The 23,999-nt window shown below is 45.9% G+C and overlaps 1 protein-coding gene across 4 annotated transcripts in view; it reads left to right on the top strand.

The window, feature by feature from the left end:
• LOC133340502 (uncharacterized) overlaps positions 1-23,999 on the top strand; it is a 145,147-nt gene that overhangs the window by 81,182 nt on the left and 39,966 nt on the right. For 2 of the 4 annotated variants that reach the window (XM_061548805.1, XM_061548804.1), the window contains exon 2: positions 7,205-7,284. The gene's annotated coding sequence lies outside the window, so the exon portion shown is untranslated. The remainder of the gene's footprint in view (positions 1-7,204; positions 7,285-23,999) is intronic. The other 2 variants (XM_061548807.1, XM_061548806.1) reach the window with 1 other exon arrangement.

The following is a 23,999-nucleotide window of genomic DNA, read 5'->3' as shown; positions in this document are numbered from 1 at the left end:
GTACGTATGCTAAGGGACCTGCGCTAAATGCTTTCAATCTTCGATTTAAAGCTTTCGTGACTGCAGGGATTCATCTTCTTGGTTCTTTCGGTAAAGTCACGTAGAAGGGAAATAATAAAATAATAAAAATAAAACATACTAAAATAATTCTCACGACGTTTCGGCCACAACGCAAGCAGCCGTCTGCAGGTGAAGAACAGGTCTGTCGGAAAGACAGCGTCTGAATGGGCACCACTAGGCTTGTCAAGGCGCTCTTCCCCCTCCAACCCAGCTTAAATATACGCTGCCAAGCCTGGTGGTGCCCATTCAGACGCTGTCTTTCCGACAGACCTGTTCTTCACCTGAGGACGGCTGCTTGCGTTGTGGCCGAAACGTCGTGAGAATTATTTTATTATGTTTTACTGTAGTACTATACTGCCTCCAGCTTTTATGAACGACTGGGTGTTGAAGGTTAGCGATTTGTCGTATTATCTGGCTGTATAACAAATGAAAAAATACAATTACTTTACTATGCAAGTTAAACATTTGTGTTTTAATATTTGTGGGGTTTTTTCATTTAAGGCCCCTTTATAACATATGCAACATGCCCCGCACTAGCTTAATCCGGCACTGGTCATGTGAGTTACTTAAACCACACTGCAACATGATGGACAGCGCGGGTTGGTGAAACGGGGCCCAGGAATACTCACGTTAGCCATGGCCAGGAATTGATCTCGGCGTCGCCAGCTGTATAGGCGAGAATGTTCGGACCAATGCATCACCGCTTCACTTCTTTATTGAGGGTTTGATTTATCGAAGCGAAGTGAAATATTCTTTGAGGCGGTTGACACTCCTAAATTAGAAACATGAGGAAAATTTTGGCAATGAAGATATTGATGTAGTGTGTATTGAATGTGCTTTTGTTGAAAAACATATCTGTCCTATGTGAAAAACATTTATATAGCTAGCTAAGAATATACGTATGCATAATTACCCTTTGAATTATTCTTTCACAAGTGATAATACAAAATGGCTTTCATATGTAGACTAAAATGATTGAATAAATTGACGTAAATACGGGTTAAATATGTAAAATGTACGAGTCAGCTGACCGCACGACAAGTCATGCAACGTGAGTTGCCACTCCTGAGGTACAACAAACCAGAACGTTGTAGAACGAAGATCATCTCACAAGAGCATTGTCTTGAAAGATCACACAGCTGGCAACACATTACACTTTTAATATGCCGGGAAGACTTGCAGATTTCTCAGGACATCAGCTACCTAAAAACAAAGTTATGCTCTGGGAAAACCAACACAGGTGGCAACACTAACTATAACTCATGTTCATGAGGCAATTGGACATGCCTGGTGCTCATAGCAGGAGTATGCTCTGCTGGCCTTAACAGATGCTTGCTCACATTTAATGTCTCAAAAATCTATAAAGTCTAGTCAAACCTCAAAGTGTCCCCTTGATCAAATGAATGTTGGATCATTCCCCCTGCCTATCACTGGAGCTTAGGCAGTGTAGTTTATGGCTGCAAGCCTACATGCAACACAGCATCATGCAAGCTTGTGCAAACATGCGATTACATTCCAGTTAAGCTGTTCGACCAGACGACATCGTGTCGTTCAAAACGCCGAACAAACGTGATGCAACTCATCGTGGTAGAGAGCGGCCTGTGGAAGTTGACATCACGGAATGACTTGTGAGGTCCATTCAGATGTCCGATCCACACTTGCTGATGCACCACCTCGCATGTCGTGCTATGGAGGTGTTCCTCCTACGATTTGTAATCTTGACAGATTATGTGACAGCCAATTAAAAGTCGCGTGATTTTTCAGCATGGTTAATTGGCGATTGGGCCGAGACTATCGCTTGACTCTACGTCACCACTTCACTTAACTGCCCCGTTTAAATTATGGTTTTAGTTTTTATTGCCTGGATGCAAACGCAGGTGTTTCTCGAACATGCCATCTCAACGCTGTCGCACGGCGTGAGTTCCCGAAGCCACTCCTATCCCATTAGCCTAAGGACACCTTCAAAGCGATGCAATGGACTGTTAGACTATATGTAAAAATAAGTAAATAATCATATTGAACACATAAATTAATAAACACGCGTTGGACCGAGCAACGTATCCCTGTGCAGTCGTGACCTGAGTGAAAACAGAAGGCTGCCCAAGCAAAAAATTCACGGCAGAAAGGTTCCGCTCAATTCTCTGGCACGAGGGGAATCAGCACGCGGTTGCACATTGTTGGAAATTGTCAAAAAAAAATCGAAACACGGCGCACGCACTGTGGAGGCGGCAAGTTCACGCGCTGGATTCCCCCTGTCCCTCGTTAATGTGATCCAACATCGCAGCAGATGTAGCAGCACCTGGCCTCTATTCTCCCAAACCACCCACCCACCCACCGCCCCCCCCCCCGGCCCACCCGGCTGCACACCAAGTGCTCTGCGTGTTGGCTTATAGCGAACGTCCAAAATGTCAGGGGCATTGTGACACGGCATGCTGGATTGATTTCACCTCTGGATAAATGTGTCCTGATGTGCGAGCACTTTCAATATAAACGGGAGCTAAATATATTTCGCTCGCTGGCCACGCTAGTCCTGCCCGGAGCATGCAGTGGCAATGTTCCTAATTCGAGTCCTGTCAAGGGGTCAACTCAATGCATATCATCTCTCTGGGGGTGCGTAAAACCAGTGCAACTTTGTGGAAAGTCAGGTTTTTTGGAGAAAGGAGTTTCCCTGCCACGACAATTTTAGCAATTTTCATCACCGGGCGGTGGCCCACCAGCAGGGATAAGTCGCTGACCCAATGAAACTTTGAGCACCGATTCATTTTCACTTAATGTTGAGATTCAGTAAACTCTGAACATTGGCGGGGATACGTCCCTGGAGGACGGCGCGAATACTAAATGTGCAAATATTAAAACTCATAGTTTTATGAGGGAAATAGGGTTATGGGACGTAAACATTGATCACGTTTAAATGGAAACATATGAACTGTTTGTCTATATTGATGAAAACGTACTTTATATTGTATCATTGCGTTAGTGAACTTACCTTTAATAATTCTGAACGTTTACATAATTAACAGTGCAAATATCAATTAATCAATAAATACAGGCCGCAATTTTAAACAATTGTGAAGAAGAGTATACACACAGAGAGAGGCCGACTGAGTGGCATCACATGGAGGAAACTCCACACCACCCTCACCATCTACACCACCCTAACCATCCACTCATTCTCACCATCCACACCAACCCTCACCATCCACTCATTCTCACCATCCACACCACCCTCACCATCCACTCACTCTCACCATCCACACCACCCTCACCATCCACTCATTCTCACCATCCACACCAACCCTCACCATCCACTCATTCTCACCATCCACACCACCCTCACCATCCACTCACTCTCACCATCCACGCCACCCTAACCATCCACTCACTCTCACCATCTACACCACCCTCACCATCCACTCATTCTCACCATCTACACCAACCCTCACCATCCACTCATTCTCACCATCCACACCAACCCTCACCATCCACTCATTCTCACCATCCACACCACCCTCACCATCCACTCATTCTCACCATCTACACCACCCTAACCATCCACTCATTCTCACCATCCACACCAACCCTCACCATCCACTCATTCTCACCATCCACACCACCCTCACCATCCACTCATTCTCACCATCTACACCACCCTAACCATCCACTCATTCTCACCATCCACACCAACCCTCACCATCCACTCATTCTCACCATCCACACCACCCTCACCATCCACTCATTCTCACCATCTACACCAACCCTCACCATCCACTCATTCTCACCATCCACACCAACCCTCACCATCCACTCATTCTCACCATCCACACCACCCTCACCATCCACTCATTCTCACCATCCACACCAACCCTCACCATCCACTCATTCTCACCATCCACACCACCCTCACCATCCACTCATTCTCACCATCTACACCACCCTAACCATCCACTCATTCTCACCATCCACACCACCCTCACCATCCACTCACTCTCACCATCCACGCCACCCTAACCATCCACTCACTCTCACCATCCACGCCACCCTAACCATCCACTCACTCTCACCATCCACACCACCCTCACCATCCACTCACTCTCACCATCCACACCACCCTCACCATCCACTCACTCTCACCATCCACACCACCCTCACCATCCACACCACCCTCACCATCCACACCACCCTCACCATCCACACCACCCTCACTATCCACTCACTCTCACCATCCACACCACCCTCACCATCCACTCACTCTCATCATCCACACCAACCCTCACCATCCACTCACTCTCACCATCCACACCACCCTCACCATCCACACCACCCTCACCATCCACACCACCCTAACCATCCACTCATTCTCATCATCCACACCACCCTCACCATCCACTCACTCTCACCATCCACTCACTCTCACCATCCACTCACTCTCACCATCCACACCACCCTCACCATCCACTCACTCTCACCATCCACACCACCCTCACCATCCACTCACTCTCACCATCCACACCACCCTCACCATCCACACCACCCTCACCATCCACACCACCCTCACCATCCACACCACCCTCATCATCCACTCACTTTCACCATCCACACCACCCTCACCATCCACACCACCCTCACCATCCACACCACCCTCACTATCCACTCACTCTCACCATCCACACCACCCTCACCATCCACTCACTCTCATCATCCACACCAACCCTCACCATCCACTCACTCTCACCATCCACACCACCCTCACCATCCACACCACCCTCACCATCCACACCACCCTAACCATCCACTCATTCTCATCATCCACACCACCCTCACCATCCACTCACTCTCACCATCCACTCACTCTCACCATCCACTCACTCTCACCATCCACTCACTCTCATCATCCACTCACTCTCACCATCCACTCCACCCTCACCATCCACACCACCCTCACCATCCACACCACCCTAACCATCCACACCACCCTAACCATCCACTCACTCTCACCATCCACACCACCCTCACCATCCACACCACCCTCACCATCCACTCACTCTCACCATCCACACCACCCTCACCATCCACACCACTTTCACCATCCACACATTTTGTCAACGAGTGTCAGAACAGGGTAGTTTAACAGTATGTGAGCACGTCCTTAGTTTATGACAAGGGGAAGCCAAGCTATCCCAATTGATTTGCCCATGTATTGTATCACAATGTGCATATCGAAGTATATATTTCGAGATACATATGGTAGGTTTCGTATCAGAGTCTCGCCGTACACTTGAATGCACCAGGTAAGGCCCATATATCCATTTATAAATCTTGAGCAAGTGGTGGAGAGTCCACAATCTTGTGACGTAGGAGAGTCTATAAATAGAACAAACACGCTTTACTATCCACCAAACGGCGCTCCTTTCACCACCCATGTACGGGGTGACGAGTTAAAGTTAACTCTGACTGGGATTTGAACCCAAGTTCTTGAGATGATGCGCTCTGTGCTCCATTGACTGAGCTCGCCCAGTCGATCAAACGGGACTCGGGTGAAATAAAGCAGCATCGGCACATTTCCATAAGGTGAGCCAACTGATTTTTTTTTACTTTGAGCGGTGCTTGTGTATTAGTATTCGCAGTGTCTGCACGTGCAGAACTGTGTCTCTCCCTGAGGGCTTCCTTTCAGTTTACAAACACTCGGCTGACTGGAAAATTCCTCCGAGGATTTTGAGAGGGAGGGTTTTTTTTTCCTTTAACTTCTCAGCTTACAGTGGTTTGAGGAGCGCGAAACCCATTGAAAGGCCCTCTCTGCCTGTAATCATGTCCTCACGCGCTTTGTTGATGTTTCTTACTTCACCCCTTCTCTGTCCGGCCCCTTTCTGACCGCTTACGCTTCTCGTCTGTCTGTCTGTCTGGCGGTTTGTTAGTCTGTCTGGCTGTCTGTCTCTCTGTCAGATTGCTTGTCTGACTGTATGTCTGTCTGGCGGTGTGATAGGCTGTCTGGCTGTCTGTCTCTCTGTCAGATTGCTTGTCTGACTGTATGTCTGTCTGGCGGTGTGATAGGCTGTCTGGCTGTCTGTCTCTCTGTCAGATTGCTTGTCTGACTGTATGTCTGTCTGGCGGTGTGATAGGCTGTCTGGCTGTCTGTCTCTCTGTCAGATTGCTTGTCTGACTGTATGTCTGTCTGGCGGCGTGATAGGCTGTCTGGCTGTCTGTCTCTCTGTCAGATTGCTTGTCTGACTGTATGTCTGTCTGGCGGTGTGATAGGATGTCTGGCTGTCTGTCTCTCTGTCAGATTGCTTGTCTGACTGTATGTCTGTCTGGCGGTGTGATAGGCTGTCTGGCTGTCTGTCTCTCTGTCAGATTGCTTGTCTGACTGTATGTCTGTCTGGCGGTGTGATAGGCTGTCTGGCTGTCTGTCTCTCTGTCAGATTGCTTGTCTGACTGTATGTCTGTCTGGCGGTGTGATAGGCTGTCTGGCTGTCTGTCTCTCTGTCAGATTGCTTGTCTGACTGTATGTCTGTCTGGCGGTGTGATAGGCTGTCTGGCTGTCTGTCTCTCTGTCAGATTGCTTGTCTGACTGTATGTCTGTCTGGCGGTGTGATAGGCTGTCTGGCTGTCTGTCTCTCTGTCAGATTGCTTGTCTGACTGTATGTCTGTCTGGCGGTGTGATAGGCTGTCTGGCTGTCTGTCTCTCTGTCAGATTGTCTGTCTGACTGTGTGTCTGTATGGCTGTGTGTTAGTCTGTCTGGCGGTGTGTTCGTCTGTCTGGCTGTCGATCAGATTGTCTGACTGTATGTCTGGCGGTGTGATAGGCTGTCTGGCTGTCTGTCTCTCTGTCAGATTGTCAGTCTGACTGCATGTCTGTCTGATGGGCTCTCTGGTTGTTTAGCCTCCCTGTCTTTATCCGTTTCTCTGTGTGTCTGCTTCCCTCCCTCACTCTGTCTAATACGTGCGTTTGGATACCCAATTCTCTCTCTGGTCAGAACTCTAATTGTCCGTCTGTCTGCCTGCTTGTATGTCTTTCTAGATGTCGAGCTGTCGAGTTGTCAGAGTGCCCTCTCTGTCTGTCGGTCTGTGTTCATTTGTATGTGCATGGGTAACTTTGTTGTCTGTCTGTCTGCATGCCTTCAAGTGTATTTTTCTGTATGTCATCCAGAAGCTGTTGCCTCGCAAGTAGCTTGGTGTCTAATGGACTACGTCTGGACACAAATTCACCCACCTACGGAGAAATACCAGGTAATGTTTACATTAAGTCATTGTTAATGCTTATCTTCAGTCACTTAGCACATACACAATTGGTGCGTTTAAAAGGCAGCCTTTTCTATTTAAATAGCTCATACCTTTTAACAACGTGGATCTGTTCTTAAACAACCCCATATAACTTATGGCTATTCATCCAAACAGTCATTTTGTTTTATTTAAGTGCACATACCGTGTATTTTGGACATTTCACCTTGAATAAACTCGTCAAATGTTTTTTTTTAAACAAACGTTAAGGTACAGCGCTGCAATGTCTAGCTCACGCCACTGCTGGCCACAACGGCCTCGACAAGAGGGAGCGTTCGAGAGCCCCTTTAGAGTACATTTGCCTACTTGTCCACTGGACAAGGTGTCTTGGCAGAGGTGGGAATACCCACACTTGACCCCACCACTTCACCCCACCCCCCCGCCCCCCACACGTGAGGGGCCGTCCATAAATGACGTCACGCACCTGGGGGGTCGGGGTCAGACATTTGTGACGATGTGTGACGAGGGGGTGGGGGTTGAGTAATGTGACATCACATCAAAATACGCAATTTTAAATAAATATAGACAACACGTTCTACTTAATTGAATAGACTTTTCATAAATGTTTCCTCCTACAACATCAGAGTGCAGCGCCACATTAAATACGCACTACAATGACAATAGTTTAAAGCGATTTAAAGCATGTTTTATTTTTTAAAAAAATGGGGGGGGGGGGCAGAGATTTGTGACGTCATATTTGAGGGGGGGTCTGACTTTTTGTGACGCCGTGTGACGAAATGGGGGGGGGGCGGGGGGTCAAAAATCGTCCAAAACAGCGAGACGTCATTTATGGACGGCGGCCCCTGACCTGCCGATGGACTAACCGTGATGGAAGCCATTCAAACTGCTGGGTGGACAGAGGTGGGGAGAATTAAGGAACTGCCGAGCCAGGAGGTCAAACTGGTGACCTCTAAATTGCAAGTCCAGTGTGCTTTGTCGTGGATGCGACTTTGATGGCAATGTTGACAGGGGAGAATAAGTAAAGCAATTGAGAGTTGGAAATAAGCATATCATTCCTGTTTTGCCGCTGTCCGTGAGGTGACGCGGAATGCACGACATCAACAATGACGACGTATATTAGGACGAGCACGCAGCGGTTGTGAATGGATAAAATGAACGGGAAGAGAGCGAATCCTCCGATGCACATACGATTAGCAAGCCCCTTGCGACGACGACGACGACGACCGGTCGCCGCGCGTTGTTTTGTGCTCGCAGCGAGACTGCTGCATGTGCCGCGGCGGCGAGAACGCCGCTCTTCATCGCGGTTGAGATGCGGTGCACCACAACCATATGCGGACGCTGACACGAGCGCGGTTGGCACGAGATGCTAGGGGGATGCACGTGGCGCGGGAACAAACGCGCCACGGAAATCCACATGGCACACAAACCCACGTGGCAGCGCCTTGAGATGGGGGCAGTTTGTTCTATTTCTGCGCACGCGCGCGCCTATGTAGCGGCCACTTGTTTGCGTCCGTAACGGTGGTTTTCTTAGGGACGGTGCAGGCCACGATCCCTTCTTGGGTTGATGAAAACCGTTGTACCACGTTGTGGAAAGTCTCAACAGGGGTAATCCTGTCGAGAGGCTGGTGCCGGCCATGGAAATGTGACATTTCCACCACCGATTTCGAGCCACAAATGCATGTGAACGATGCCTACTCTTCATTTGGATGTATTCCATGTCATCATCATCATTGTCACCATCATCAGCCATGATCGATCTACTGCTGGGTGAAGGCCTCCTCCAAGCTGTGTCCCACCTCTCACAATCTTGTGTTGTAATGGTCCACCTAGCACCAGCACGAGATGATTTAATCGTTCAGTCCGTATGAATGTCTCGTGTCCACCTCCAGCTCAGGACCACCATGAACACCTACCAAAATGCTGCTTTTAAAGGGATACATTTTGACTGTGCGAATGCATTTTCTGCACTATTCATGAAAAAATGACACCTGCAAAATGTTTTTTTCTTATATGTAAATACTGACTGTTACTTTTTTTCAACTTTTGTAACAAACAAGATGCTGGGTACATTGGCATACTCTTCCTTTCCGGCCAGACATGTGGGAGTTACTCACACTTTACCCCACCACTATACACGACCTGCCCTTCGACTCACTTGCCCACGCCGCGAGATGGAACCGGCAACCTCTGGGGTGCAAGTCCAGGGTGCTGACCATCGCTAACCATAGCTGACCATTACCCTTCAATAATTCCCATACCACTGCCATATGTCCACTGTTGAGCAGGGTGACGCAGTACACGACCACATATGAAACGTTGCCTTGGAAATCAATCTGGAGACAGAGCTGCATTCTCATCACGACTGGCTCAGTTCTTTGACATCAGTATTGTCTCCCTGAGCCAACCAGCAGAAACCTCACGAGCAAACATTTCTAAGAGATTTTGCAGAGCATATGAAATGCCCAGAGGGAATGTATTGTGCAAGCGGAGTAGCCTGTCTCAAAGGATAAACCAAACCGCTTGCTTTTTTTTACCACATTATCAAACCAACATCGATCAATTCAATGCGCCAAATGAAAATCTGCTTCCCTGAATACAAAGCCTGCTGTTAAATCGCAGCTCCCAGCTGCAGGTTGATATATAATCATTACAGTTTTCAAATCCTCCCCTTTTGTACGCTGGGATCCATCGATTAAAATAGTACAGCTTTGCAAAATGCACCACGCATCGTGAAGTGCCAACAGGCTTCGGGGGAGGCCTTCATGCAGCAGTGACTTGGTTACGGCTGCTGCTGCTGGTGGCGATCATGAAGTGGCCTGGGTCAGGGGTCTCCCCCACCTCCCCCACCTCCCCCACCTGGAGGTGAGTGGATTCCAACGCGGGTGAGCGTTCGCTAGAGGGCGCTATGGTGGTGTGCATTGTTCTCGGAAGGACTCTTTTTAAAGTCTCACATTAAGAGAGCGCTGCAGAACAAATGGCCTAAGGCATATGCTTACAGAATAACAGTGGTTTTGTGTGTTTGTTTTCGTGTTGCAACTTTCACTTTTACACGGTCGAATGGAATTGCCTGATTTATGCGATGGCCCTTCTCATACCACATCCCTTCTTACTCAGTGCCGGATTATCCTAGTAGCAAAAGTAGCTACATATGGCTACGGGCCCCGCACTTTCAAGGGTCCCGCGCTGAATGTTTTTAAACTATTAATTTCGGTTCAGTGATTCTGCACTTGCTCTATTACTATAGTACTATACCGCCTTCAACTTTTATGAACGACTCGGTGTTTAAGGTTAGCGATTTGTCGTATTATCTGGCTGTATAGCAAATAGAAAAAATACAATTACGGTACTCTAGTTAAAAATGTGTGTGGTTTAATATTTTAGTTTTTTTTTGTAGGACCCCTTTATTGCATATGCTACAGGCCCCGCACTCTTTTAATCCAGCACTCTTCTTACTGCCGAACATCTGGCTCCACGACTGCTCTCACTGCCAGTTGTGCATCCTTGGCCGAATGCATGCGCAACCACCTTCAATGGATTAATAGGCCTGCTTAGCTCAAGACGGATGTTTTGTTTGGAACAAAATAAAAAAATGGCTCTGAGTGTTTGGACAGATGCTGCTGGGGAGGTTTTTTATATTTGTATACGTACATTTTCCAGTTTTTTGGGTGATCGTTCAGTCTGTTGGGCGCTGCTCTACTCGTAAGGGACTGCCTTCAAGAAGATTGCTTTTCCTTAGAGCGTCTCCTCTGGGTGCATTACACTGGCAAAGTCCGGTTGCAGGAAGCGAACGGAAAGTATTTTCGTGGACCGATCCAAATCTCTCAAAAATTATACACTTAACATTCGGAAGCTTGTATAAAGCTGGGTGCTGTTGGTGGCACCACGACTCGAGCTAATGCTGTTGCTTTCATGCATGCACAGCACGGGTCTTGGGCAGATACATTTCCCTGTATGGGCTCAACAGTCAAACGAACTAACACGTATGTCATCGTAGTCACTGTTATGATTCCTAGTCGATTTTTGGTGTCTTGATTGCTAAACTTTGGGTTGTGAGAAATTATTTTACCACTGACCGGTGAAATGAAACGCATTCAGGTCACCCTTGCAAAGTTTACAATGCAGTGTCGTGAGTCTCAGATGGTTGATTCCATCTGCTGGTTTTATAATGGTTACACTATTATTTGTGGGCAGGTAGCGACCTGGCCACAAATGATAGCTGAACGAATTGGCTTATCACGTGGAAATGTGTTCCAGCCAAATACTCTAAACGCAACTTTCTAAATGTGGAGGGAAACATCGGAGGGCCCTCGGAGACAAAGCCACGTGACCACGGGGAGAACATGCAAACTCCAAATATACAGCAATCAGAGTTGGGATGGAACCCACGATTTTTTGCATGCGTGAATCTGTGCATGAAGAGGATACCTTGGAATACCATGGCAGGATAGGAGAATAAAGTTTGTAAGATTAAAATATAACCTGTCAGAAAGCATTGTAGATGAAATCAGAACACGGAGGTTGCAATAGGTGTGGGACACATGCGCAGGAGGGCAGGTTACTGAGGCACGCATCATGGTTTATTCCAAGAAGTTGGTGGCCAAGCAAAGACCTCAATTCAGCCAGTGTGATATTTTAAGAGCAGACTTTGGAAGTCAGATGCCAACTGTATGAGAGAAGAGATATGTCAGAAGGAAGGAAGTGATGGCAAGAGGACAACGCATCTGTTGCATAATCACAATGACCTCTTGATCTGACGCGAAACATACATGATACCGAGTGAAGTTTTTTTTTTCCCTGAATGACTAATGAACTATAATATTTTAAGAACAACAATAATAATAGCCATTATTATTTATCACAGCTGAAAGCACCCTCTGATTTTCCACATGGCCACGTGGTTGGGCACATTGCGATGGTCATTGTGCCGAGTTTGCTACACCAGTGTGTGTGTGTTGCCCTCTGCTTCCGCTACTAAGCAGTGATTCATTGCAACAACAAAAAAAGCGCTGCTTTCCCAAATAAGCATATTCCCCTTTTGAGCTATTTAATCTGGTTCGTGACCACAGAGCTCTTTCCTCAAAAGTATAAGACGTGTTTTTGTTGGGCTTGCCTACTGGGAGTGCCTTCCTGGTTTTTTTTTGTGGCTTTACAAAAACTACGTGAAAAAATAAAACACTCCGACTTCTTATAACTTAGTCTGGCAAACCATGGGTGTGGCTAGATTGTTTAATGGCTTCAGGCGGGCTAGATGTCTGCTTGGCCGAATTCATGAATGGTTGGGTGGGTGAGTGACTGGCTTGTTGGCTGGTCGCTCTGATGGGGTGTATAACACTGCAGACCACAATGGTGCTGCAGTCTGCAACCTGGCGGCTTGACTAAGTAAACATGCGTTTAATATTTGCTTTTTTGAGCCCCTGGTGACCAGGTAGCCAAGATTCTTGAATATATTGCACATTTATATGTTGACATATTTATAAATTTGTTTGATTAATTAATTTGAGAGGGGTGGGGTGGGGGTTGGGGGGTGGGGGCCCTGCTACACACAGTGTATGGGAGCGGGGTCACCAGCCAGTGCTCGAACACACAGTCCTGTGACTGTCCCCGTGCGCATGCACCAAGCGGCGGTCCCGGCGTCATTACGCGCCCGGTGGGGCCCAGCCCAGCTCGTGACGACACAACGAAAAGCACAACCCTAACAACAATACCGACCTGCTCATTATAAACATCGTAAGCAGAAAATACCTCCGTCTGCCTCCTTCCCCCCCCACTTTTTCTCTTCGCCCACCCCACAGGCTTTTCGTTCCCTGCAAGTAAATGAAGCCACCGGCTGGGCAGCCACTGCATGCATTCGTATTATATGTGTACCCTGTGTGTACCCACAGCCCCGCCTTGCCAACTCCCCGAATTGACCTGTGCAATGATTATTTTTTGTAATCTGTCCGCGAGTATAAGAGGAGTCACCCTGCAAGCGGTGGGACGTTCGTCCTATTATCGGAGACAGTTGAGCAGATGGGTCACTGAAGTAGCCTCCCCCCGGGAGCGCTCGTTTCAGCCTATTATCCGAACCTCTAGATAAAGATTCTGATTCTGAGATAAGCAGAGGGATAGGAAGTGGTGGCAAATCCATCCTGTTTTCCATGTTGATCCGCACTTTACTACGTGGATTTAAAAGAGAGAGTAATTGGTCTTAAAAACACAGATAACAGGATTTTCCCATAGCGCCCGCACACACACTCAGGTGACAGGATTTTTGCTCTTTGTAAATGCGTCCCCGCCTCTGTCTACCGCTCATATTTGGACTCGACATTGTTCACGAAGTGCCTTTAACCGCACAGTAAAAACCTCTCAAGACGACTTGAATTGTTTAAACAATTGAAGCCTGAAATGCAAAGCACGGTTCACGTGCTCATCAAGTTGCAATTCGCATTTCATTCAGATCTCTCGCAGAGGGGCGGCAACCCTTCCTGTTGGAGAACGGCCCACAGGAGTGGATATCACAGAGCTAACCTCCGAAAAATCCCATCAAACGACCTTCAGTCCGCACAGCAGATGGCAGCACTTCCCCACCCGCTCTGCATTTGGGAGTGCTGTTCAACGACTCAACCCCAACAAACCTCTGGAGTCGACGGAAAGACGGAAAATGGCACTCTATGGTTGTGCTCTATAAAAAGTACAGGTAGTCCCCGACTTACGATGGTCCGACTTACGATATTTCGATCTTTCGATGGCAATAGCGATACGACATAAGTGTAAAATATTTAACATTTCACGTGGCAGGCAAACGCAGCAGTGTACGAGGTACGATACTGTACGTTGGGACGCTGGCGGTGATGTACCGTACGCATATAGTTTATACAGTACGGTACTGTAAATTGCTCTGTTTTGCTAAATTATCACCATTCTTTAAGACTCCTGGGTAGGCTAGGACATTTACGATATTTTCGACTTACGATGGGGTCGTCGTAACGCATCGCCATCATAAGTCGGGGACTACCTGTATTGTTATTAATTTGTTCACGTAAGCACTTTGACTTGTGACAATCATGCAAAGTCCTCTATTAACCCAGACGAGCCCCACTGAGCGTCAATACTTGTGTTTTTCTAGAAGAGGCTGAATCGTCGTGTTCAGCCAATTCCCATGTTCATAAATGTTTATTTTGGCGTATAATATGAGCGTATTTCTTAATGCACTACTTATATATAACCTTTCCTCGATGATGTAACATTTGGCGATGACTACCTCTGCGTATATTGAATTACAACATAGTCCGCTGCTTAAAATGTATTACAATTCAGTTCGTATGCAGTTCAAGCAACACGTACATATTTTGTAATAGAAAAATATGATGTAATAATGCTGCATTGCAATATTGCAACCGAGATATTATTGCGACTGTAAATAAGCTGGTCCGAAATGCAATTCAGTATATTTGGCTGCTCAGCGAAAAAAAGTGAATGCCACATGTGCATCGTTCAAATCAAATCACAGTGATGGCTCACCACAGAATTCATTACAGAGTTAGTGTTGAAAGAGATCACTAAATTGATTGAATTGGCCATATTTTTACAATTTATTTTAGCTTCTATGACACTTTGGCAGAGAGTAGATCATCACTGCGCTTTGTGCCCCAGCCAAATCTCCCCAACCCAGAGGAAAATAGGAATCCCTGCTGCTATTCTGATGCGATCACTTTGTAATATAATGTAAACCACACTAATTACAATGTCTGTGTGCCAAAAAACCTCGAAGGGATCAATTAAAGGGGCATGATTTATCCACAAGTTGAACAAAGATCAAGTACCATGCCAATAAAAATTGGAAAAAAACACCACAAATTAAATATGCACATGTGGGGGCATTCTGCTGTGGTTAAGAATCCTTGATTTAACCATTGAAAACGGTGTGATTTCAAATTCTGGTATTAGGGATCGCTCAGCTCATCATCAATCCTCAAGGGTAATTAAAACAAGGACCACTTTGTGGAAAGGCAATAAGTGATTATCTGGTGGATATGCCGGCATACAACATCGGATTGTGGAATTTCCACGACTCGATTGGAACCACCATCGTAAATAAGCACCACCATATTCGCGTGTGAGTTGAGAGATACTGACTTTGAGATGAATTGTATTTTTTCATTGTGTGCCGCCGCAGATGCCACTACAGCGAAAATACATGATTTGTGCTGTAGATGAAAACTCTGTTTATCCATGACCCGAGTTATCCGTGAATTAGTGTATCCGGGGTGGGAAAAACCCGGTTAAATTGAGTTATTGATAATATTTCTCCAATTATCTAGGATTATCTGTGGTCACGTCCCCTGGTCAGGAACCCGGATATTTGGAACCGCAATACCCATGCCACTGTTTACCCTGGATGAGCGGAGTTCGCCTCTACTTCTATGCTCCCCCACATCTATGCTGCCCAGCCGTCAGCAGCTCGTACTGACCAGCGCGGTGAAGCGTGGTCAGATAATAACCTCCATGATCCACGAGGAATGGGGAGGCCCTCATCTGGCAGTGGATGGTCAAAGTTACTGTACATGTACATATTCCCTAACCCCTAACACTATATTCCCTACATGGAAAGTGTTTAGTAGTTCAACCTTATTTGAGATCATCAGTGCAATATAAGGCTATTATTACCCTACGTGCCAATTGGGTATGGATCTCACAGCTTGTAGAAATCACCATTGATGGGTCTGCTAACGACCTGCTCGTGATGGCAAGGCCACAAATGCAGCTTCGGCACTGCCTCTTCCAGAAGCAAGGCCTCAGCAGTTTAATGTTGCATTGTAACATTCACTCCTCAAGCTTAATTGCCAGGTAGGGTACAAGGCATTCCAACCCAGCCTCAAACAGTTTTCTTACCCCCACCGTTCACGTTAGGGCACTTATTGCAAACTGAGAACAACGGGCAGAATTATGCTTTTATGTTAGAGCACAACAGGACCCAGATGTTATGGACTTCATAGAGACACGATGCAATTCAATAACGAAGTGAAATGATTAAATGAGCAGCGGTGCAGTCTTGTTGTTAGCTCGGCCGGGCAGTTGCGAGAGCAAACGTTCGACTGCGCGATAGGCAGGGAGGTCATGAATTCAAATCCCGGTCGGGGGTCGACTCAGCCATTCATCCCCCCGGGTTCAATATAAACGAGTGCTTTCCTCATGGCTAGTCACTGTTGGTCATATTGTTGGAGAGACTGTGGCCCTTGCTTTTGGAATGTGAAAGGTTCCACTGATAGCTCAAGGATGCACCGCAGGGATTGAACAGTTCCCGCTCGTTGTTGGAGACACGTGGACTATTTTAACTTTGAGCAGCGTGAGAAATGAAAGCGCGAGCAATTGGCGTGAAACAACGTTCTCGTAATTCATTCGTTTTGTTTGCGGACGACTGCGAGAACTGTACTTATTCAGACTTGTGTAAATAATATTAATCTCAAGTTTCCAGAGTGCGCTTTACCCCCCCTTTTTAAACAACCATCCAAAGGGGGCGATGGATTCCTCCAGGAACGACGGCACGTGGTGCTGCCCGCTGCTGCAATCCACACGCACATTCCCTGCATTCAGGTGCTGTTCGGAAGCTTTTCGCTGATCTGCGTTGACAACCTTCCAGCTCTGCGGAAAAAGCACAGCAGGCAACAACGCTGAAAAGAGGGACAATTATGTTAATGGGAATATCAGCTGCTGGCACACACGCCAAACTGTTATGTTGTCCAAGGAGCTTGATTAAACACTTGGCCCAGAGAGTGCATTATGGAGGCGAGTGCTTGTGAATTGGAGGCAGCTGTACAAATATGTGGCTTAGTGGGGGTATGCAAAAGGTCCAGAGAGTCGATTTATCCTTTGTAAAACTCCACCACCGCCTTCTCCTCCAGCTGGTGGGGTGCTGGGAAAAGAACCCTCCCCCCTCCCTCCCTCCTTGTCTCAGACCCGACTGAACCACGCATCCGTTTCTCTGCGGATAATAAAGCTGTCCTTGTTGTTGAAAGTCAGCCGTGCTCTGGCCTCTGCTGCTGGATTGATGTTGAAAGAAAGACCGCTCCGATAGCGGACATTTAAATAACTCTGATACCAATGGTCAGCTGAAGCATTCAAATTGTCTTCCTGCGCGGACAGGCGAACAGGTGTGGGATAGCACTTATCTCTAAAAAGCCGTCATAGAAATGAGAATTAGAAATTCCACATTGCTATGGCGAGGAGGAGTCCGTTTCTCGACGGGACGATAGCTGTTGACAAAGTGGAACTCGATCTATTGATCTCAGAGGGGGGTGCCGGTCCGGGTTGATCCTCCACAGAGCTTTGCACTTTAAAACCTATTAATAAATTTCCCTGCCGCAACAGCAATCATCCAAATGGATAGTACCATTACAAACGAAAAACCACTGCTGGCACAGCCAGGCTTAAGGCAACATTTATGCACGTGGCATTCTGCTTAAGTCAGATTAATTATCTGTGCGCCGTCACAGTGTTGTATTCCATGGTACCGCCGAGGTAGAATGGTCAGCGCACGAGCTTGCAATCTACAGATTTGCCATTTCGTTCGTCCGACGCGACAGTCGAAACATCGGTGCAACAGTGGCGTGAAAAAGCGATTACAGGGCCCCATCTCTGCCTTTCACCTATAAGTCAGATGACATGCGCACTGTCAGACTGTCAAACATCCCTTTAGATAATTTAGATTACTTTGCTGCAATAAATGTCCACGCGATAAGCCACTGTGTTGCACTATCATTTGTGGCCAGGTCGCTTCTGAAAGATAATTTAATATTGTACCTCAGTGGGCTTTAGCTGGTCGGATAAAAAACATCGTTCAGCTTTTTTCATAATTTTTTGTGAGTGATTTATTTACGTTTCCTATACGTTGCATTCCTATCGTGTGTTTCGTATTGTTGTACCGTTCTGACCCGCCCCTATTAGACATCTGGGGAAAAAAGCTTTATAGCTCATCGGATTCCTCCAGTATCAATAACTATTCTTGTTCTGATATTCAACCTACCCCATTGGATACACTGTGCAGCATTGTGGTGAGCACGAGACGTGCATAAAGAAGCATGACAGTTAAAATGCTGGTCAGAGGTCAGCCAAATAAGCCCTCGGAGTCATTGAAACGAATCTCACTTTGTGGGAGGTCGAGATTTATTCTCCTGTGGCAAGACGGGCTCCTGCCGCATTAAACACACAAATCAGTTTACAGCCCTTTGTCAATCCACTGGTGGTTGGATTGACAAAGTCCACCGCGCGGTTTGTCAGTCCTAGGATTGTTTGAGCATACATCACCGCACTGGTCAGTGCGAGGTACTGAAAGCAGCAGTGGGCCCAGAAGCGGTTCGAACATCACTTGCCACTGATATCAGCTGCGGTCGGGAATCGAGTTCGGGTTGTCGGTTTCATATCTCAGTTCCCTAACCACTGCGCCACCACTCCAGTCAGGAATGTGCAATTTCAACCACTGCCTCGGGGTTGCCATGAGAGATGAACAATGCACAGTGGTTGAGCAAGGTTACACTATCTTACGTTTTACTCTGTGTAAGTATCCCTGTACATTGTCACTGGTTGAATTGAGTGGCTTGTGTTTAATATTACCTTGGTCATTGCTCTGCGTGGATCGAAGCTAAACAGTGAGGGGGGGGGGGGGGGGAGTTGAGCGCCAAGTACATTAACAATGACGGAGTCCAGCTGCCCCAACGCACAATATTAGCACACTTTGTGTGTTATGTCGACTGCCATATCTGTTGAGCGCGTGTTGCATGTGCAGAGTGGCGGTGCAATGATTAAGGACGCGGCATTGTCATTCTGGTGACCTGGATTTTTTTGTTGCTGGCCACGGACATAATCTGGGCACATCCCCCTTCGGTCAACTCAGCCTAAAATGAGGACCTGATGAAATGTGTCAGTTTCATGGTTCTGGCCATACCCATCCCATTGTGTGCTGTACCGTCCTCAGTAGGTGCTTGGCAGCAGCACCTCTCTCCTACACTCTAAACCAGTGGTTCTTCTTCACCTGGGATACGAGATGCCATTTCTGGGGGTGCGAGACATGGCCTAATATCTTTTTTTCGAAGGTAAACAATAGGAAACACAAAACACGGGCACGTCAGTACAACTACTTTGTTTCATCAAACACATGTGTATTTATTTAACATTATTAATGTTTTTTAACGATTGAGAACCAAAGAGGTGCAGCCTGCAGAAAAGGTTAACAGCCAACGGTCCTCTAAAAGGACACATGCCATGTTTTTGTCGTTGACAGTAATCATACTTCAGAATGGAAGTTTAATCGATGCTTTTTTTTTCTCTATACGTTTGTTTTTAGCTAGTGCGCTATGAACCCTGCCACCCGAGTTGGATTATATTCAATCCTTGGCCACCCCTAGGTCGACTCAACCTCAATAGAGTACCTGGTGTGCTGTGTAAACATCGCCACTGGGGAGACAAAGGCGGCCGTGCGTGGTGTTGGCCACCAACCAACCCCCGCGTGTGCCGTGCCGGCCTTCAAAGATGCTCACTCCAACAGCACTTGCCCAAAAAGTATTTTAAGGCTACAGGGGTGATCTTTAAATCCTTTATATTAAGTTCACTTGCTTGCTTGCTTGCGCGCTTACGACCGTGCAAATCTTTCGGTCGTGTTTTAACCCACTTCCCGTGATCCAATCGAGCTGACATTTTCCACACAGACTCGTTGTGCGTGACAATTAATTTTCGTGAAATTTTTTTCCAAAATGTTACACTTTTTAGGACAAAAAAATTATATTTAATTACCAATTGCTTAATGGTGGCAGGCAATCATCTGACCCATAGGTGGCAGCCATCTCAAGCCAGAGGACGAGAGGACTCTAGCCGCCACGCATATAAAGGATTTATAGTGAAAAACTTTGTTTTTACGGGTTAATTTTTTATATTTGTGTTTCTGTGTGTGTGCCTCGATGTACACCACTGCGTCTCATTGTCTCGCTGTATGACTGAGTGGCTCTCCGTGTAGCACCAGTTGCTTGAGTTATGCGCAAACCCATGGTCCGACTAAAACTGGAGGGCAGCATTGCAAAGCAGTGCAATCGAATTGCAAAGGCTTGCGAAGTGTGCACGAAGCGGGCCTTTGCCGCCATCTGGTGTCAAATCGATGTATTAGTTATTATTCCTCGATCTTGCAGAATTATAATTTACAAAATATGGCTCCTATTATAACGCGACTCCACGGTTTTTCTGTGGACGGTCATTTAATAGCTTGCTTATATCGATTAGGAAATGATCGAAAACATCAAGCCTCATTCACAATTGACAGAGACATAAAGCGTACATTATTAATTTGTGTTAAATGCACTCGTTTGCACAGCCCATTAAACATTAGAGGGTCAAAATAGTGTTATTATCTGTATTGAAATGGCTCCTGGATAAATGTACAAAAACACGGTCACCAATATTATTACATTTGATATCAAACTTATCTTGCAGTGATGCGGTTATAAGTAAATGTACGGTCAAATAAGTTATAATATACTGTCTGTTGAAACGTCTGCTTATCCCTGATCCGTGTATCTCGTGCAAGGTACATCTACATCATTTTAAACCCTGCATACCGTGCATTTCGAAAATTTAACCTGTAATGAACCATAGCTCTGCGATATTGTGTAGACTGCTTTAATATCATCACATGGGATGAATTCAGGGAACAATGCAGGGCATATTTAAAACAACAACTCATTGCTCTCCCTCGTGGAATAATATCATGGAGCAGACACATCCGTCCATCAGCCTCTATGGGCCTTTCAAGCCAACGTTTTACTCATTCTTTAATAAGCTACTCAATTGAGAAACACAAAGCAACATCAGCCCTAGGACCTCTATGCTCGTGTCGACTTTGTGAAACATAGAGCCGTCGTGATGACCTTGCTTTCCATGAGAACGGAGTGAATACCAAATGTGCACGTGATTTGATTTGATGATTTCATGTTTCCAGCAACATTCATTGATGTCCGTTACAACTTGGTCCCGTTTTAACATTAGATACGAGAGGTGGTTAGAGGGATAATGCATTATCAGAGCATTGGCCCAACACTGCTGAGAGCATGGGTTCAATTCCAGGCACCCACCTGTTATTAAAAAAACTGGATTCTCAAGCATAGTGAGTGGATCGTTTCAAGCTGGCCACTAATAACCGCACAAGAATGATCGTAATAAATTATGCATTTTTCTAAATTTGGCTTATTCCAATATTAATAATTAAATGCTGTACTGAGTTGGTGTCTTATTGAATGTTTGTGCACAGGACACACTTTGCAAGGAATATAACAGCTGTGCTTCTCGTGTGTATGAAGCATGGGTGGAAAAAAGCCGATTTTCCAGCGGCAGGCATCGTTTTTTCTTTTCTTTAATACAATTAAACCTGATTTCGGGGAATTAAAACCTGGTTTAATGAATACGAAACTCTGATCCAAGGCTTAGGCTGCTTCCTCGTCGGTGCTGCGTTCGTACTCCTGGGGCCGTCGGGCACGGGCTAGTCGTAGAATGCGGCGGGCAGGTTGGTCGTGATGAACACGAGCTTCTCCTCCACAATCGTGGGCGCCAGTGAGTTCCTTCGCTTGGAATGGATGAAGCCCATCGTTGAGAAGTGCGGTTCTGCAATTAGAACCAATTAAACCGGATTTCTCCCAATCTCAGATGATCGGGTTTAATATAAAAAGACAATTAAACCCGATTGTAAAAAAACCCGACTGTGCCACCCTTGGTATGAAGAGGCATGCTTGGTAGGAACACTTAGGGTTGCCACCTTGTCCTGTTTTTTTTTGTCCAGGGTCACCCTCCTATTGATGTAGCTGTCCTGGTAAATCTGGATATCCTCCCGGAAACCAGTTGAGGGATAATGCACCACTCGAGACGATGCGTTTACACGTAGCTCTCCCCGCTTCCCGAATTGTGAGATATTCCTTTCCCCGATTTGAAGCTTTCGTGACTGCAAGAGTGCAAGGATTCATACTCTTAGGTTTTTTCGGTAAAGTCACGTAGGTAAAAAATGAAAAATAAATAATAAAGATAATAGAAATAATAATAGAAATAAAATAATAAATCACGACGTTTCGGAGGCAACACAAGTCTCCGTCATCAGGTGGAATCGTCACAGCTTTGACGTCGTGATTTATTATTTTATTTCTATTATTATTTCTATTATTATTTTTTTTACCTACGTGACTTTACTGAAATAACCTAAGAGTATGATTCCTTTCTACGTGATACGTCCCTGTGTTATTTTTGTTATACCTCCGAGGTGGCAACCACGACTATTCTGTTTCTGTGACCTTATCTTCCTGGGGCCCATTCTCTGATAAAAAGCTGGTGCACTGCTTTCTTACGAACAAAAATGTCTCCTTCTCGTGACTAGATGCTGATAAAAGAACGGCACTTGATGTATAATTACAAGGGAGGGAATTAAAATGAATGCAAACACTTTAATTGACAGCCTTTCTGTTATCATTTTTTTCCTTCCCGCTGATAATAGTCTCAGGACTATGGTATTTCTTATTTTAATTTTGATTAGTCTTTTTTTTCATGGCACTGCTTTAGCCCTTTTCTCTTTTATCTTTGAATTGTATGAATACCGCTTTGAGGAAATGCAACATTGTTAGTCGTACGGTTAGACTGCGAATCATTTAAATTTTATAATGTGTACTTTAACAATGCAGGGACTTTTAAACAAACACAACACATGCATCAAATCTCATATCGACAAATGCCGTACGTCTTTCCAAATATGCATGTCACGCCTCCGTCTGACCCCGGCAGCAAATAGATGCTGCTACATTCACCAAAACAATATTCTCGAATAAGAATCATGACTCTTTGGTTCTTTCGGTAAAGTCACGTAGGTGAAAAATAAATATAAATTAAATCATGACGTTTCGATTGCAATACAAACAATCATCATTACACAAGCAATCATCATCATGTGAAAAAATAAAAATAAATTAAATCACGACGTTTCGATTGCAACACAAGCAATCATCATCACACAAGCAATCATCATCATGTGAAAAAATAAAGATAAATTAAATCACGACGTTTCGATTGCAACACAAGCAATCATCATCACACGTAACGTCCTGATTTAATTTATTTTGAATTTTTATTTTTTCACCTACGTGACTTTACCGAAAGAACCAAAGAGTATGGATCCTTGCAGTCACGAAAACTTCAAATATAGAAAGAATCATGACTTTTAGAAATAGCAATTAATCGATTCGTGAAGTGATTATTTTTGTACAACCCTAGCCGCATATCTCTTGACGCGGCAGTAGTACAAGACCGCGGGTAGTGGGGTAAAGAGGTGCGCGTACTCCCACCTCTTCAAAGACATCTGGCCAGGTTGGAAGAGTAGGCCAAATATCTGCTGGTGGGGGGGGGGAGGGGGCTGTTTCAAGCACTCTCGAGTGAAGACCCTACACCAGCAGTGGTGTGAGTGAGCAGTTGCAGGTCTGCGCCTTTACATTTTCATGGTCACACCACACTTTGTCGTTTTAGTTCTACCATTATGCAAAATATCAGCAGCCTTAAGAGGTTTATGCTATTAGTTCAAATATCCCTCCCTGTACTGTACAATCTTCACAGCGTAGTATGTGTGGCCCGCTTACCCAAAAGGCACATTTAGTCAGCTAAGCCTAAAGGTGACAACACCCTAGAGGCACTGTGCAGTGTAGATTACTGCCTCC

This window comes from Lethenteron reissneri, chromosome 9 (genome assembly GCF_015708825.2).
Source record: "Lethenteron reissneri isolate LAM-NWPU_2019-01 chromosome 9, ASM1570882v1, whole genome shotgun sequence".
NCBI classification, from domain to species: Eukaryota; Metazoa; Chordata; class Hyperoartia; order Petromyzontiformes; family Petromyzontidae; genus Lethenteron; species Lethenteron reissneri.
This window is presented reverse-complemented; position numbering and strand designations above follow the sequence as displayed.